The sequence below is a fragment of the Doryrhamphus excisus genome, chromosome 15 (genome assembly GCF_030265055.1).
Source record: "Doryrhamphus excisus isolate RoL2022-K1 chromosome 15, RoL_Dexc_1.0, whole genome shotgun sequence".
NCBI classification, from domain to species: domain Eukaryota; kingdom Metazoa; phylum Chordata; class Actinopteri; order Syngnathiformes; family Syngnathidae; genus Doryrhamphus; species Doryrhamphus excisus.
The window spans coordinates 12,187,114-12,200,000 of NC_080480.1; the positions used below are offsets into that span (position 1 = coordinate 12,187,114).

The 12,887-nt window shown below is 39.6% G+C and overlaps 1 protein-coding gene across 4 annotated transcripts in view; it reads left to right on the plus strand.

The window, feature by feature from the left end:
• The first annotated feature begins 123 nt into the window (after positions 1–123).
• Positions 124–12,887, plus strand: part of sdr42e2 (short chain dehydrogenase/reductase family 42E, member 2) — a 23,148-nt gene continuing 10,384 nt past the window's right edge. The window contains exons 1-6 of one of the 4 annotated variants that reach the window (XM_058049328.1): positions 124–391; positions 2,634–2,696; positions 2,827–2,948; positions 3,158–3,269; positions 8,110–8,204; positions 10,343–10,503. The gene's annotated coding sequence lies outside the window, so the exon portion shown is untranslated. Of the gene's footprint in view, positions 392–2,118; positions 2,697–2,826; positions 3,270–8,109; positions 8,205–10,342; positions 10,504–12,887 lie in introns of those variants that run through there. The other 3 variants (XM_058049326.1, XM_058049329.1, XM_058049327.1) reach the window with 3 other exon arrangements.

Sequence of the window (12,887 nt, forward strand, 5' to 3'; positions counted from 1 at the left end):
GGCGACTCCAAATTGTCCATAGGTATGAATGTGAGTGTGAATGGTTGTTTGTCTATATGTGCCCTGTGATTTGCTGGCGACCAGTCCAGGGTGTACCACACCTTTCACCCAAAGACAGCTGGGATAGGCTCCAGCACCCCCTGTGAACCTTGTGAGGATAAGCGATAGAAAATGAATGAATAATTATGACTGCTAGTTTGCTACATAATTAGCTTGTATCTAGTGTCTGGAGTCTTAATTTTAGTTTCAGTGCTTGTAACATTTGCAGAGATACCAGATGCAGAGCTTCACCGTGCCGGATCAGCATAATTGGACTCGCTCTGCAGTGCAACAGCTGTGTAGCAGGCGCTTTGACGATCATCAGAATATTTTCCTCTCCCTTCACCGCAAAGTAAGAACAGCTTTTCACACAGTCTAAAAGGATTCTTTGATTAACTCAAGCCAAGTGGCCCAACAATAAAATAATGTCATGTACGCATAACTACTGCTTGGTCCGTATAGTAGCATCGTAAACAATGAGCAGAATCCAAAAATAGTCTCATTACTGAGAAGAGCTCTTCTTTGGTAATTATCTTTACTCCCTACTACATAGTTTCACTGTTTGCTTCATACTGTATGCAAGACAAAACATCGTAGCCAATGAAGTTCCCCTCCAAACCTATAGGTGGCAGTTATAACAGTTCTAATTGCCAAGCCAATACATCCACTGTCCAGTATCTGCCTATTTTGGTTACTTTAAGCAGCATGAATGGTCTTAAAAATCAAAGTATAAACGTAGAAATAGTATGATACACTATAATCTGTATAAATCTAAATCAGGGATATTCACTTTTTTGCTGAAAACCGATATTGTTCAACTCTCAATTTCCAATACCGATATCAGCCAATACCGATATGTGTAACATGACACATCTTCGGTGGTGGATACAGCATTTTTAAAATATCAGCAAAAAAAAATCTGAATCCGATATCACATTTTTATACGAATATCGGGCTGATAATTATCGGACATCCTAATATAAATACTAATTCCAAATATACAGTATAGTCAGAAAATGGCAAAAAAAAATATTCTGTATTTTTCATTCATTCATTCATTTTCTACCGCTTTTCCTCACGAGGTTGGAGGGGGTGCTTGGGCGAGAGGCGGGGTACACCCTGGACTGGTCACCATGCAGCCAATCACAGGGCACATATAGACAAACAACCATTCACACTCACATTCATACCTATGGACAATTTGGAGTCGCCAATTAACCTAGCATGTTTTTGGAATGTGGGAGGAAACCGGAGTACCCGGAGAAAACCCATGCATGCATGGGGACATGCAAACTCCACACAGAGATGGCCTAGGGTGGAATTGAACTCGAGTCTCCTAGCTGTGAGGTCTGCGCGCTAACCGCTCGACCGCCATGCTGCCTATTCTGTATTTTTGTTTAAAAAAAATCTAACAATTCAAAATGTTATAACATTATTGTACAGCAGGGGTCTCAAACTCAATTTACCTGGGGGGCCACTGGAGCTAGAGTCTGGGCGAGGCTGGGCCGCATCAGGTTTAAAAAAAAAAAAAACAAAAAATGCATTTATTAAAAACAGTAAAATATACAAACTTTTTCAGTGCTTTGGTTCCGATTTTCTACAATAAAATCTCTGATAAAACATTCCACTGTTCTCAAATATCTTAATTTTTATTTTTCTGCACAAAATAAGATGAAAAATAAATAAACAAATCAAGAATAAAGAAAATCGATCAGTCAGTAATAAATAAATATAATAATAATAATAAAACGGCAAATATTAAAAACTGGTGGTGGGTAGACAAATTATTTTTTTCAGATTAAAATGAACAAAGCATTATTAGAGCCCTGTAGACATGACAAAACACGACTATAGTCACATTTATACTCTTTTTATTTACAACATATTGCGCAACTGCAGGGTCTTGAGACACATGCTAACTCGCAAACTAGAGAGCTAGCGACCTAAACGGTAGCCTTCAAGTTATTTCCTTTAAACTTAAATAGCCAAAAACTTACCACTTCCACACAGATAGGGAGGATAACTATTAACAGTTATTTAACCTTTAACATGAACATTAATCAAATGTAATATTTTTTTCTGGGTACATGATACCATACAGCATCCATATCAAACTTGCGCGGGCCGCACTAACATTAAACTTTCATATCAAGGCGGGGGCCTCAAACTAGTGTCCTGCGGGCCACATTTGGCCCGCGGGCCGTGTGTTGTACAGCATCAAAATATGTAAAAATACAACCTAAAATCCAAACATAAAATGAAATTAATTTAATCAGATATTGCATCACCACCAATCTGTTTTTTTGGGGGGGTTTTTTTGGCCCATCTACTACGACCTGGAAGCCGTAAATCCCCTGGGCCAGACTTTGGACACCCCTGTCCTGTGTATCCAAACACACACATACAACCACAACAATGACCTCTTGGCCGTGGTAATTAACCATCATATCCTTCTACGCACATTCCTGTTGGCCCGTTTGTAGATGTACAGCTGCCAACTCACATAGATCATCTTGTCAGCTCTGTGCCAAGCCCACACTGATGAAAATATGGCTGCCATCTGCTCAGGAGAATATTGCTATGTGTGCTAATAGTGTACACCTGAGGAAGACTGTTGAGCTGATTATGAAGATGCCCCCATTATAGCTGACCTTAAGGTAAATATTCAGAAGTTGTATGTGTATTTTCACTTCCTCACAATGTTGTACAGATGACCAGTGAGTGCATCCGTCAGCAAGTATCTAAAGTGACGGGAAGTGTTTTTTTTTTTTTTTTATCCGCCTCCAGCATCGACCAGTCAGGATGTGAGAGGCCCAGTAAGCGGATGCGATGACGTCTCCTCTTAAGACTGATGTCTGTCTTTCTGTCGTCTTGCTGCTGAGCTAAGACAAACCAGCACACTGAGATAAGTGCTGTACAGGCTGATTCCGATCATGGAATTGTCGGAATGATTTGAACCATTGACCTTTGACACAGATAAATCCAGTCAGCTCCATAGGACCTCCATGTCTGCTGAGACACATCTATTTGAAAAGCAACAAAAGAACACGATATAATGCTAGACAACCTTATAGCATCTGTCGTCACTGTGTGTGTCTGTGTGTTTGTGTTGTTTCAGCACCAGGAGCTGGAGGAGACGCTCCAGGCGGTGCAGTCTCACGGCCCCACGGACCATCTCGCTGACCAGTGTGTTTATTTCTGCTGAGCCTCCAGTGTTTATTTTCACCAGGGTATGAATGTCTTTGTGATAGGTCTCCTGTGTTATTTTAGATCAGCCGTTTGGGAATGGATGCATGAGAGAACGGTCTGTGCTTCTCCCTGCACATCCACTGTGTGTGTGTGTGTGTGTGTGTGTGCACTGTCCAACAAAGACACACACACATATGATAATGCAGACTTCTGAGAAATGAAGCTTGTTTTTCATCTTTATTCAACCACTCCAACAAGAGCTGAGAACAGATTGTATAAAAAGTCTTTTGTACTCTGTAGCTGTAGCTTTTTAGCATTATAATTATTCCATAGTGCCTCCATTAGAACATCAGTTGTTGTGTGAATAAATCTTCATTTCATCTTTTTTATATTGTGTAATCCCCTCACTGGAACATTTAGTTCCAATTTGGATTTATTGTGACATTCCCTTTTCAACTCCCCCTCAATTTACCCTTTATGGGATATTTGGAGCACATTTTGGACTTATTGGATTCATTTTCCTGATTGGATGCTTGGTTCAAGCGTGGACAGTGTCCCCTTTTGGGGACATTTGGCTCAAATTTGACTTTGCCATAGTGAGAACTGAAGCTGAGGATTAGCCATTTCTCTTTATAGGCTCAAATTTTGGCATTTTTGGAACACTTCTTTTAGATTTAGACTTTTCTCTGCATGTGACTTTTTTGCTCAATTTTTTTAACTCATTCTCAACCAAAGGCATATTTATAAACAAATGTCAACCCGTCCACTTGCTCCCAAAGACGTATTTCTACGTCTTTTACATGTTACGTGTTTTCTTTTACGTGGCACAAAGAAGGGAGATCACGTTTAGTGCTGTTTTAAACTGCAAGTTGGCATAAGTGCATTTTATAAGAGCTCGGCGTGCTTCTTTCCCATAGAAATACCTGTTTTGCATGGCGCCATTCAAGAGATTACGCATTGAAGGGAAATTTTAACGCATACACACGTGTGCATGCACAATTGTGTGCACTCACACTCTACAGTTCCAAATGTGAAAATTCGAAATAGTTCATGTTGTTACGTTTGTAAATACGTAAATGGTTTTGTGTTGTTGACGTTGTGGCATCGTTGTTTATACAATAGACATTTTGACTAAATATATATGGCTGAACTTGTGTCAAAGTGAAAGTGAAGCTTAAATCGTATCTTTTCACCAAAACTCATTTTTCCCCTTTTTTCGTTGAGAACCGTTGATGACTAAAAAACGGAAAAAGGTAGCATAAAATGAGTAGCATTGAATGAGTTAATGATCAACCTACGCGGTCACACATAAAAAAATGATTAATAGTGACTCAAGCGTATTTCACAGTTACTCCGACCCGACCTCTTTGTCTTGGTGCCACTCTGCTGTAGCGTTTTTGCGTCCTTGTTAAAACTGCTTATTGCTATTTTCCTCCTCCTCTATGTAACAAACCAAACCCTGCAGCCGCTTAACATCGACTTTTTTTCAATATGTTCAGAAGTCCAACTTTTTGTGCGATGGTTAGTATCTTCCCTCTGCCTTTTTGGGTGCAGGTCGTTTTGTTGACATGGTGGTTTTTGTCGGGGAGAAAACTTGCAAACATACAGAGTTTAGAGTCACGCTGTTAACTGCTTGCTAGCGGTCGATTGAAAACAAGAGGCAACACAACACGGAGGAGATTAATTGACAATATTCTACAGTGCCTTAGCCAATCGTGAAGCCGAACACAATGCCCATTCTTATGCGTTTTGGCTAGAACAGTCCTCAAATAGTGGGCCGGGCCCCGTAGGGGATTTATAGTACTCAACTTTCATCGTGGTAGATGGTACCGTGGTAATGACACTTCTCCTTAATTTTCATTCATTATTCATTTTCTACCGCTTTTTCCTCACGAGGGTCGCCAGCCAATCACAGGGCACATATAGACAAACAACTATTCACACTCACATTCATACCTATGGACAATTTGGAGTGGCTAATTAACCTAGCATGTTTTTGGAATGTGGGAGGAAACTGGAGTACCCGGAGAAAACCCACACATGCACGGGGAGAACATGCAAACTCCACACAGAGATGCCCGAGGGTGGAATTGAACCCAGGTCTCCTAGCTGTGAGGTCTGCACGCTAACCACTAGACCGCCGTGCCGCCTCCTTAATTTTATTATTCTTAATTTATTAACATGTTTAAATACATGTGTCCTTTTTGGGGGCCTTGATACTGAGCTTTGTGACCCGTGAATTCTGCCAAAACAACACGTTCTGTTAATCTACGCCATTAACTTGCTCTAATTGAGTTGAGTTCAGTTGAGTTTAAACTCCAGTGTGTGTTTTTTTTCTTATAGTTTTCTGCAGAATACTGTCACACGCTGTGACTAGTACATGCTGTGAAGGCAGCCATGACAGATAGACTTCTTTGTCACTGGATCAAAACAGACACATCAATCAATCTGCCCGTGCTGCAGCGCAGTCGGTCGTACGCTACATTTTTCACTCCATCGAGAGCAGCTTGTTGGAAAGGCTTTTTTTTTTTCTTTTTTTTTGAAGATGTGGGTGTGTGCTTCTACATCTGTGCAGGAGCCCTTAGAGGAGATAGAAAGACTGTGACATTTTTATTGCCTGAATGTCTGAGTACTTTTTGTTCGCTTCCCACATGACACAGCCGTCATTTACAGATGATGACACCCAGAGGTCGCTTCACTCTTGATATGTTCAGACGTCTCATTAAATGGAGATGGAATTTATTTTGCTCATTACAGGTTGTTGCCTTGATTATGGTCGTTAAATAGTGCCACTGTGCTCCTGTTTTTTTGGTTATGTGATTTGTCGTGATTTTGTCACACTTGTTATATTCGGTGGTTAGTTTCATCAAGTGTCCATGTGATCATCCGAACCGTGGTGTGCAACGAACAAGTGGATTGAGACCACTTTAGAGATCGGTCTTGGTCTTGTTGCCGTCGAACTCTGATACAAAAATCATGCAGAGTCTCTCTCTCAAAGTACACTATAAAAGTATATTTTGGAAGCTTTTCATGAAATATGGACACATTTAATTACAACTGGGACTGTCTTAGAAGACATTTTGCCTCTCATCCGAGCAGAAGTGGGCAAAGGTTTACTCATGCATAGTCTCTAGTCCGAGCCTAGACTAAGACTGCCACGTTTGAGCTGTCCTATCCAGTCTTCGATAGACTGGTTAGAACATTTTTCTATCCAATATCTGTCCTATATTGATAGCTGTCCCGTATAATCTTTGATAGACTAATCAAGTCTGATTAATTCTGTCACTGAGACTGCCTCGCTTGAGCTGTCCTATCTAGTCTTTCATCATGAACGGATGACGCCTGCCCAGATGAGAGGCCATAGGTCTTCTAAGAAGACTTGATTCATTCATTAATTTTCTACCGCTTATTCTCACGAGGGTTGCAGGGGTGCTGGAGCCTATCCCAGCTGTCACAGGGCACACATATAGACAAACAACCATTCACACTCACATTCATACCTATGGACAATTTGGAGTCGCCAATTAACCTAGCATGTTTTTGGAATGTGGGAGGAAACCGGAATACCAGGAGAAAACTCCACAACAGAGATGGCCGAGGGTGGAATTGAACTCAGGTCTTCGAGCTGTGTGGCCTGCGTGCTAACCACTCATCCGCTGTGCAGCCGCAATTGAGTCAATGCACTAAAAAGTGTGAAAAAATTAATTCATTCATTCATTTTCTACCGCTTATCCTCACGAGGGTCGCGGGGGTGCTGGAGCCTATCCCAGCTGTCTTCGGGCGAGAGGCGGGGTACACCCTGGAGTGGTCGCCAGCCAATCACAGGGCACATATAAACAAACAACCATTCACACTCACATTCATACCTATGGACAATTTGGAGTCGCCAATTAACCTAGCATGTTTTTGGAATGTGGGAGGAAACTGGAGTACCCGGAGAAAACCCAACATGCAAACTCCACATAGAGATTGAACTCAGTTCTCCTAGCTGTGAGGCCTGCGAACTAACCACTCGTCCGCTGTGCAGCCTCAATTGATTCATTCATTCATTCATTTTCTACCGCTTTTTCCTCACCAGGGTCGCGGGGGTGCTGGAGCCTATCCCAGCTGTCTTCGGACAAGAGGCGGGGTACACTCTGGACTGGTCGCCAGCCAATCACAGGGCACATATAGACAAACAACCATTCACACTCACATTCATTCATTCAAATCGGAGTACCCGGAGAAAACCCACGCATGCACGGGGAGAACATGCAAACTCCACATAGAGATTGAACTCAGTTCTCCTAGCTGTGAGGCCTGCGCTCTAACCACTTCTCCGCCGTGCAGCCTCAATTGATTCAATGCGCTAAAAAATGTGAAAGCAGCTTTAATGACTGCAAATGTTACAGCTCATAGAACCATGCAGTGCCGTTCCGCACCACTGCTGATAAACACTTACACTGTCAATCTTGTGGATATTAGGACGTCATCAGTGTACCTAATGTTGCGTCCAATCAGCGTACCCATCCCTCATCCCCTCAGCTTCCTTCCTTGTCGTGTCCTCCCTACCACAGAGGTTAGACATACATTCCGGCTAATTGATTTATCATGCAATTCTCTTCAAGTGCATTAGCCTGTACCCTCCCATCTCGCCTGCTTCCTGAAAATGGCCATGAAATGAAATGACTAATCCACTTCAATTACTCATCACGACCTAAAATATCACCAGCCTGACACACTTATTCTTTAATTTTGTTCAATTACAGGCGCTTAAACAGAAAGCTTGTTAAAAAAAAAAAAACTTGTTGAGTAATCTCTCCACTTATAAGATTTAAAAAAAAAACGTGTGTACACGATTGCGTTTGACAATTTCATGCATTTTGTGCTCTTTTCGAACAGTTTGGAGGTGTGAAAAAAAAGGACGTCTGTGTTCCTTCCAAAAACCTTCCTCCCACCTGGAGTTGCGGTCCTGTCATTCATCAGCGAGTATGCAGGTGGGCTGCATGCAGAGTGCCTTTTTGACAGGTCTTCTTGGCACTTATATCCATCAATGTTCCTCCTTCATATGCCCTCAGCTATCAGTGCTATGCATGACACTAACACTGTACTCATCTTCCATGAATACACACTGCATGTTGATTGCTTTTATTAATAGTCAGGAACCAGACTCGACTCTGGTAAGTCAATTGTCATGATGAAAGATTCCTTATGTATAAATGGAATATTTTTGTTGCATCATAGAAAACCTGCTGGAACTAGCCCTGTAGACATGAAATAACACTATATTACCCAATCTAGTAAACATTAAGACTTAATGTGGTGAGGGATTAATTTGTTACATCAAAAATGGCTTTGCAATTGATGTGCAACCACAAAAAAAGCCTTTTCTGTTGACGTCATATTTGTTCTATATAGGATTGGGGGGTAGGGTTAAATAAGCTTTGGTTCTTCTGACTCATTTTTGAAGATTTGCCACTGTCTAGTGATGTATTCCAATGTACGTAACTTGGATGTTCAAAATAAATGAAAACCATTACCATTGTGTATATGTATATAACGACAGAAAAACCGTCAGGAGATCAAGAAGACCTGGGTTCGAACCCTGTGTGTTCGTGGATTTTCTCCGGGCACTCCGGTTTTCTCCCACATTCCAAAATCATGGTATAGGTTAATTGGCGACTCCAAATTGTCCATAACAGTGGCGTCATTAGGCCTATTTTAGGGGGGCTTCAGCCCCCTTAAAATGTTCTTAAGCTCCCCAAAATAATTTGATATTTTTAAATGATTTTTTTAATTTATTTATTTTTTGTCTGGAAATTTTAATATAATAGGGCAAGCCAATAAGCAGGCTAATACAAGCCTACTACTACTAGTAGTAGTAATAATAATAGGCTAATTAATAATATAATAATAAAAATAAATAAATAATATAATCATGATTATAAGCCCCCCTAAAATGATCTTAAGCTCCCCCTAAATAATTAGATATTTCTTATTGATTTTTTATTGATTTTTTTTTTCTCTGACAAATTTCATGTAATAGGGCAAGCCAATAAGCAGGCTAATACTAGCCTACTACTACTACTAGTAGTAGTAGTAATAATAATTGGCTAATTAATAATATAATAATGATTATAAGCCCCCTAAAATGTTCTTAAGCCCTTAAATAATTTTATATTTTTTATTGATTTTTTTAATAGATTTTTTTTCTCTGACAAATTTCATATAATAGGGTAAGCCAATAAGCAGGCTAATACTAGCCTACTGCTACTACTAGCAGTAATAATAATAGGCTAATTAATAATATAATAATGATTATAAGCCCCCCTAAAATGTTCTTAAGCCCCCTAAATAATTTGATTTTTTTATAGATTTCTTTTCTCTGACAAATTTCATATAATAGGGCAAGCCGATAAGCAGGCTAATACTAGCCTACTGATACTACTTATTAATAGTAGTAATTAATTAGTAATTAATTATTAATTAATTATTAATTAATTATTAATTAGTAATAATAATGTGAGTGTGAATGGTTGTTTGTCTATATGTGCCCTGTGATTGGCTGGCGACCAGTCCCGGGTGTACTCTGCCTTTCGCCTGAAGTCAGCTGGGATAGGCTCCAGCATACCCCAACGACCCTAGTGAGGAGTGACATAAGTGACATAGAAAATAAATTAAATAAAAGGATGGATTCAAATTCAGCACTTGTATTGGAGCTTAATGTCCTTCACTGTCATCTGGCGCCCCCTGCTGGTTGTAAGCAGTAATTATCCTATATGTTCTACACAGCTTGACCATGTGTGATACTGTGTTTATGTTCTACTATAGGCCCTAAATAGTCGAAATGCTCCCGAGTTACAAAGAATAGAGGCTTGTCTGTACTCCCATCCTCCATCTAAGGCGACATCTCCCACAAACTGATGGACGTGCAAGAGCTTTGTTTATTGATAAAGTGTCATCCATCCATCCATCTATCCATCCCACCTCAAGGAAGGATGAAGGTTGTTCAGTGTGTTGTCTCTTAAATGAAACATGATGCCTCTGATTACAAAAGAGCACAGGAAGAGACCTCTGTCGGCCTGCTGTCATGTCACAGATGCAGACGTTTCACCTTTGGGGTCCTCTTTTGCAGAAATTTGACCCGCGCCATGCCCCAGAAAGAGGTTGCGTGTTTCTTCCATGCATTATGGTACAAGAGCTATGGGGGCAGGCTTCATACAGGTGAGGAGTGGATTGTTTGAGAGGTAACCTGCACCGGTATGGATGTGACGGGACAACAGCAATAACAGCCTGGTAAGTACATTTGCCCCAAACCTAGGGTATGTGGGGCAGGGGTGGGCCTCTATCTTAGTACGAAGAACAGCAAGGATCAGTGTATAGGGGGAATTGGTCAACTCTAATTACCATATATGCTTTAGAAACAAGGTGATATTTAGGTTTTCTTTTAAATTGAGCGATGGTGTCTGTCCCGTTGATCGAGTCTAGGAGAGTCTGGGATTTACAAGTAAGTGTAAATTTGCAGTGTTCTAATGGGTTGATAAGTGTTCTAATGCAGGGCCTTTATTACATTCTCTAAACCAGGGGTGGGCAAACTTTTTGACTGGCGGGCCGCATTGATTTAACAAAATTGACGGGGGGGCCAGACTCGATATTTTACACGTAACAGTCCAGCTGGAATTATTGTATCTGTAAAAGTGTTATGCAATCTGCTTTATGGGCACTTTGAGATCATTTATTTGATGTAAAGTACGTCATAAATTTATAATAATACATTTATTATTTTTTTTATTATTATTATTTGTTATTATTATTATTTGTATTATTATTATTATTATATGCTTGTGTCCCTTTTTTCAGGAGCACTTTGTAAACAACAGACCACATCAAATAACAAAATTATTAAATCTGTAAAAGTGTCATGCAATCTGCTATATGTGCACTTTGAGATCATTTATTTGATGTAAAGTGCGTTATAAATTTATAATAATAAGAATAAATGTATTATTTAATATTACTATTATTATTATGTGCTTGTGTCCCTTTTTTCACTTTGTAAACAACAGACCGCATCAAATAACGAAATTGATAAAACCGCCAAACCATGAAAATGTTGGCTCAAGCCATGATGCCAGCTTGTATGTTGACTTTAAATGAAATACTTTGGAAAGAACGGACGGGCCGTATTCAAACACTTGGCGGGCCGGATGTGGCCCCCGGGCCGTAGTTTGCCCACCGCTGCTCTAAGTATTATGTCGTTATTGTTACAAACTAATTTTCCCATATTTTAGCATTACTAAAGCCCTCTAGACATGAAATGAATTGAGTAAGGACCTCAAACAATGCACAACGATGAGCCAATTCAAGAAACAATACAAGCAGTTGATGTTTGCTAAATACAAGGATGAAGAGTCTTGAACCAGTCATGATGTGCTATACATATCACTATATTGACACTTACTATGGTACCCATTATGTCATTGGATGGTCATATCACCTCGTACTTTGGTACATGGAAAAAAACCCAACTTAAACTATATTAGGAAAGCAGGAAGTGAACAAATGTAACAGTTACTGATTTGTAAAAGTACCAGATTGGAGGGGTAGGATTTAATAAGCTTTGCTTCTTCCTACTCCTTTTGGACATGTGGAACTGTGAATTGATTATGTGATGCATTCAATTGTAATCTGATGAAATAAAACCATTACCAAATAACACCCCTATAGTCACCTTTACACTCCTATCACCGAAAATAGTAGACATAATAACACAAAATAAGGCATATTAGACACAAATAAGACATAACATAACATGGCTAGCATATGCTGAGGTGGTAGAGTAGTCGTTTCCCGGCCATAACATAAGCTTACACATTCGTGTTGGCTATTGTCTCATTGATGTAACATTACTGACACCTAGTGACCAGTGTACTGTACTACATATGACCTCATTGCATCTTCTGAATGCCTTATATTTGTACTTTGGCTCAGTTAGCCATTTCTGTTAACCATTAGATTAAACATGCATGTTTTGACTCATAGTAGGTTGTAGTCAACCGTGGTGACTTATTCATCAACCTATAGAAATCTAAAGATAAGATAAGCCTTTATTTGTCCCTCAGTGGGGAAATTTGCATTGCACAGCATCAAAGAGGACAGAACCAGTTAGACAGTAAAAAAAATAAACAATATAAATAATCTAAAAGTATTAACAAATTAACAATTTCACCCAGGATTATATACAAATACAGTTTAAATGAAATATAGACTAGATCTTGGTAGTGAATTGAATATGAAATATGAGGCATTATCAATATTGCACTGAAAGCTTGATATTGGACAGTGAATGGAGTCTGTAATAAATATATTGAATGTAAAAAGTATAAGGCCCAAATGGGACAAAACAGTGTCAAAATTGGATTGAAATGTTCAAAAATGTGCAAAAATTTATCAATTACAATTTTAGGCAGATGAAAGTTACCTGTTGTCCCACGGTTCTCCTATTTGGAATCTGAAAAAGCTAACCTACTATCCCATATTTGCAATAATAAGTGAAGAATAAGTGTGAATCCAAGGAAAGGAAAGATCCTTATCAAATATGACTCCAAGGTTCCTGACCAGGGTTAAATGAGTGTAAGACCATGTAGGTCGGTTGTCATTATCAGTGTCCAAGATCAAGA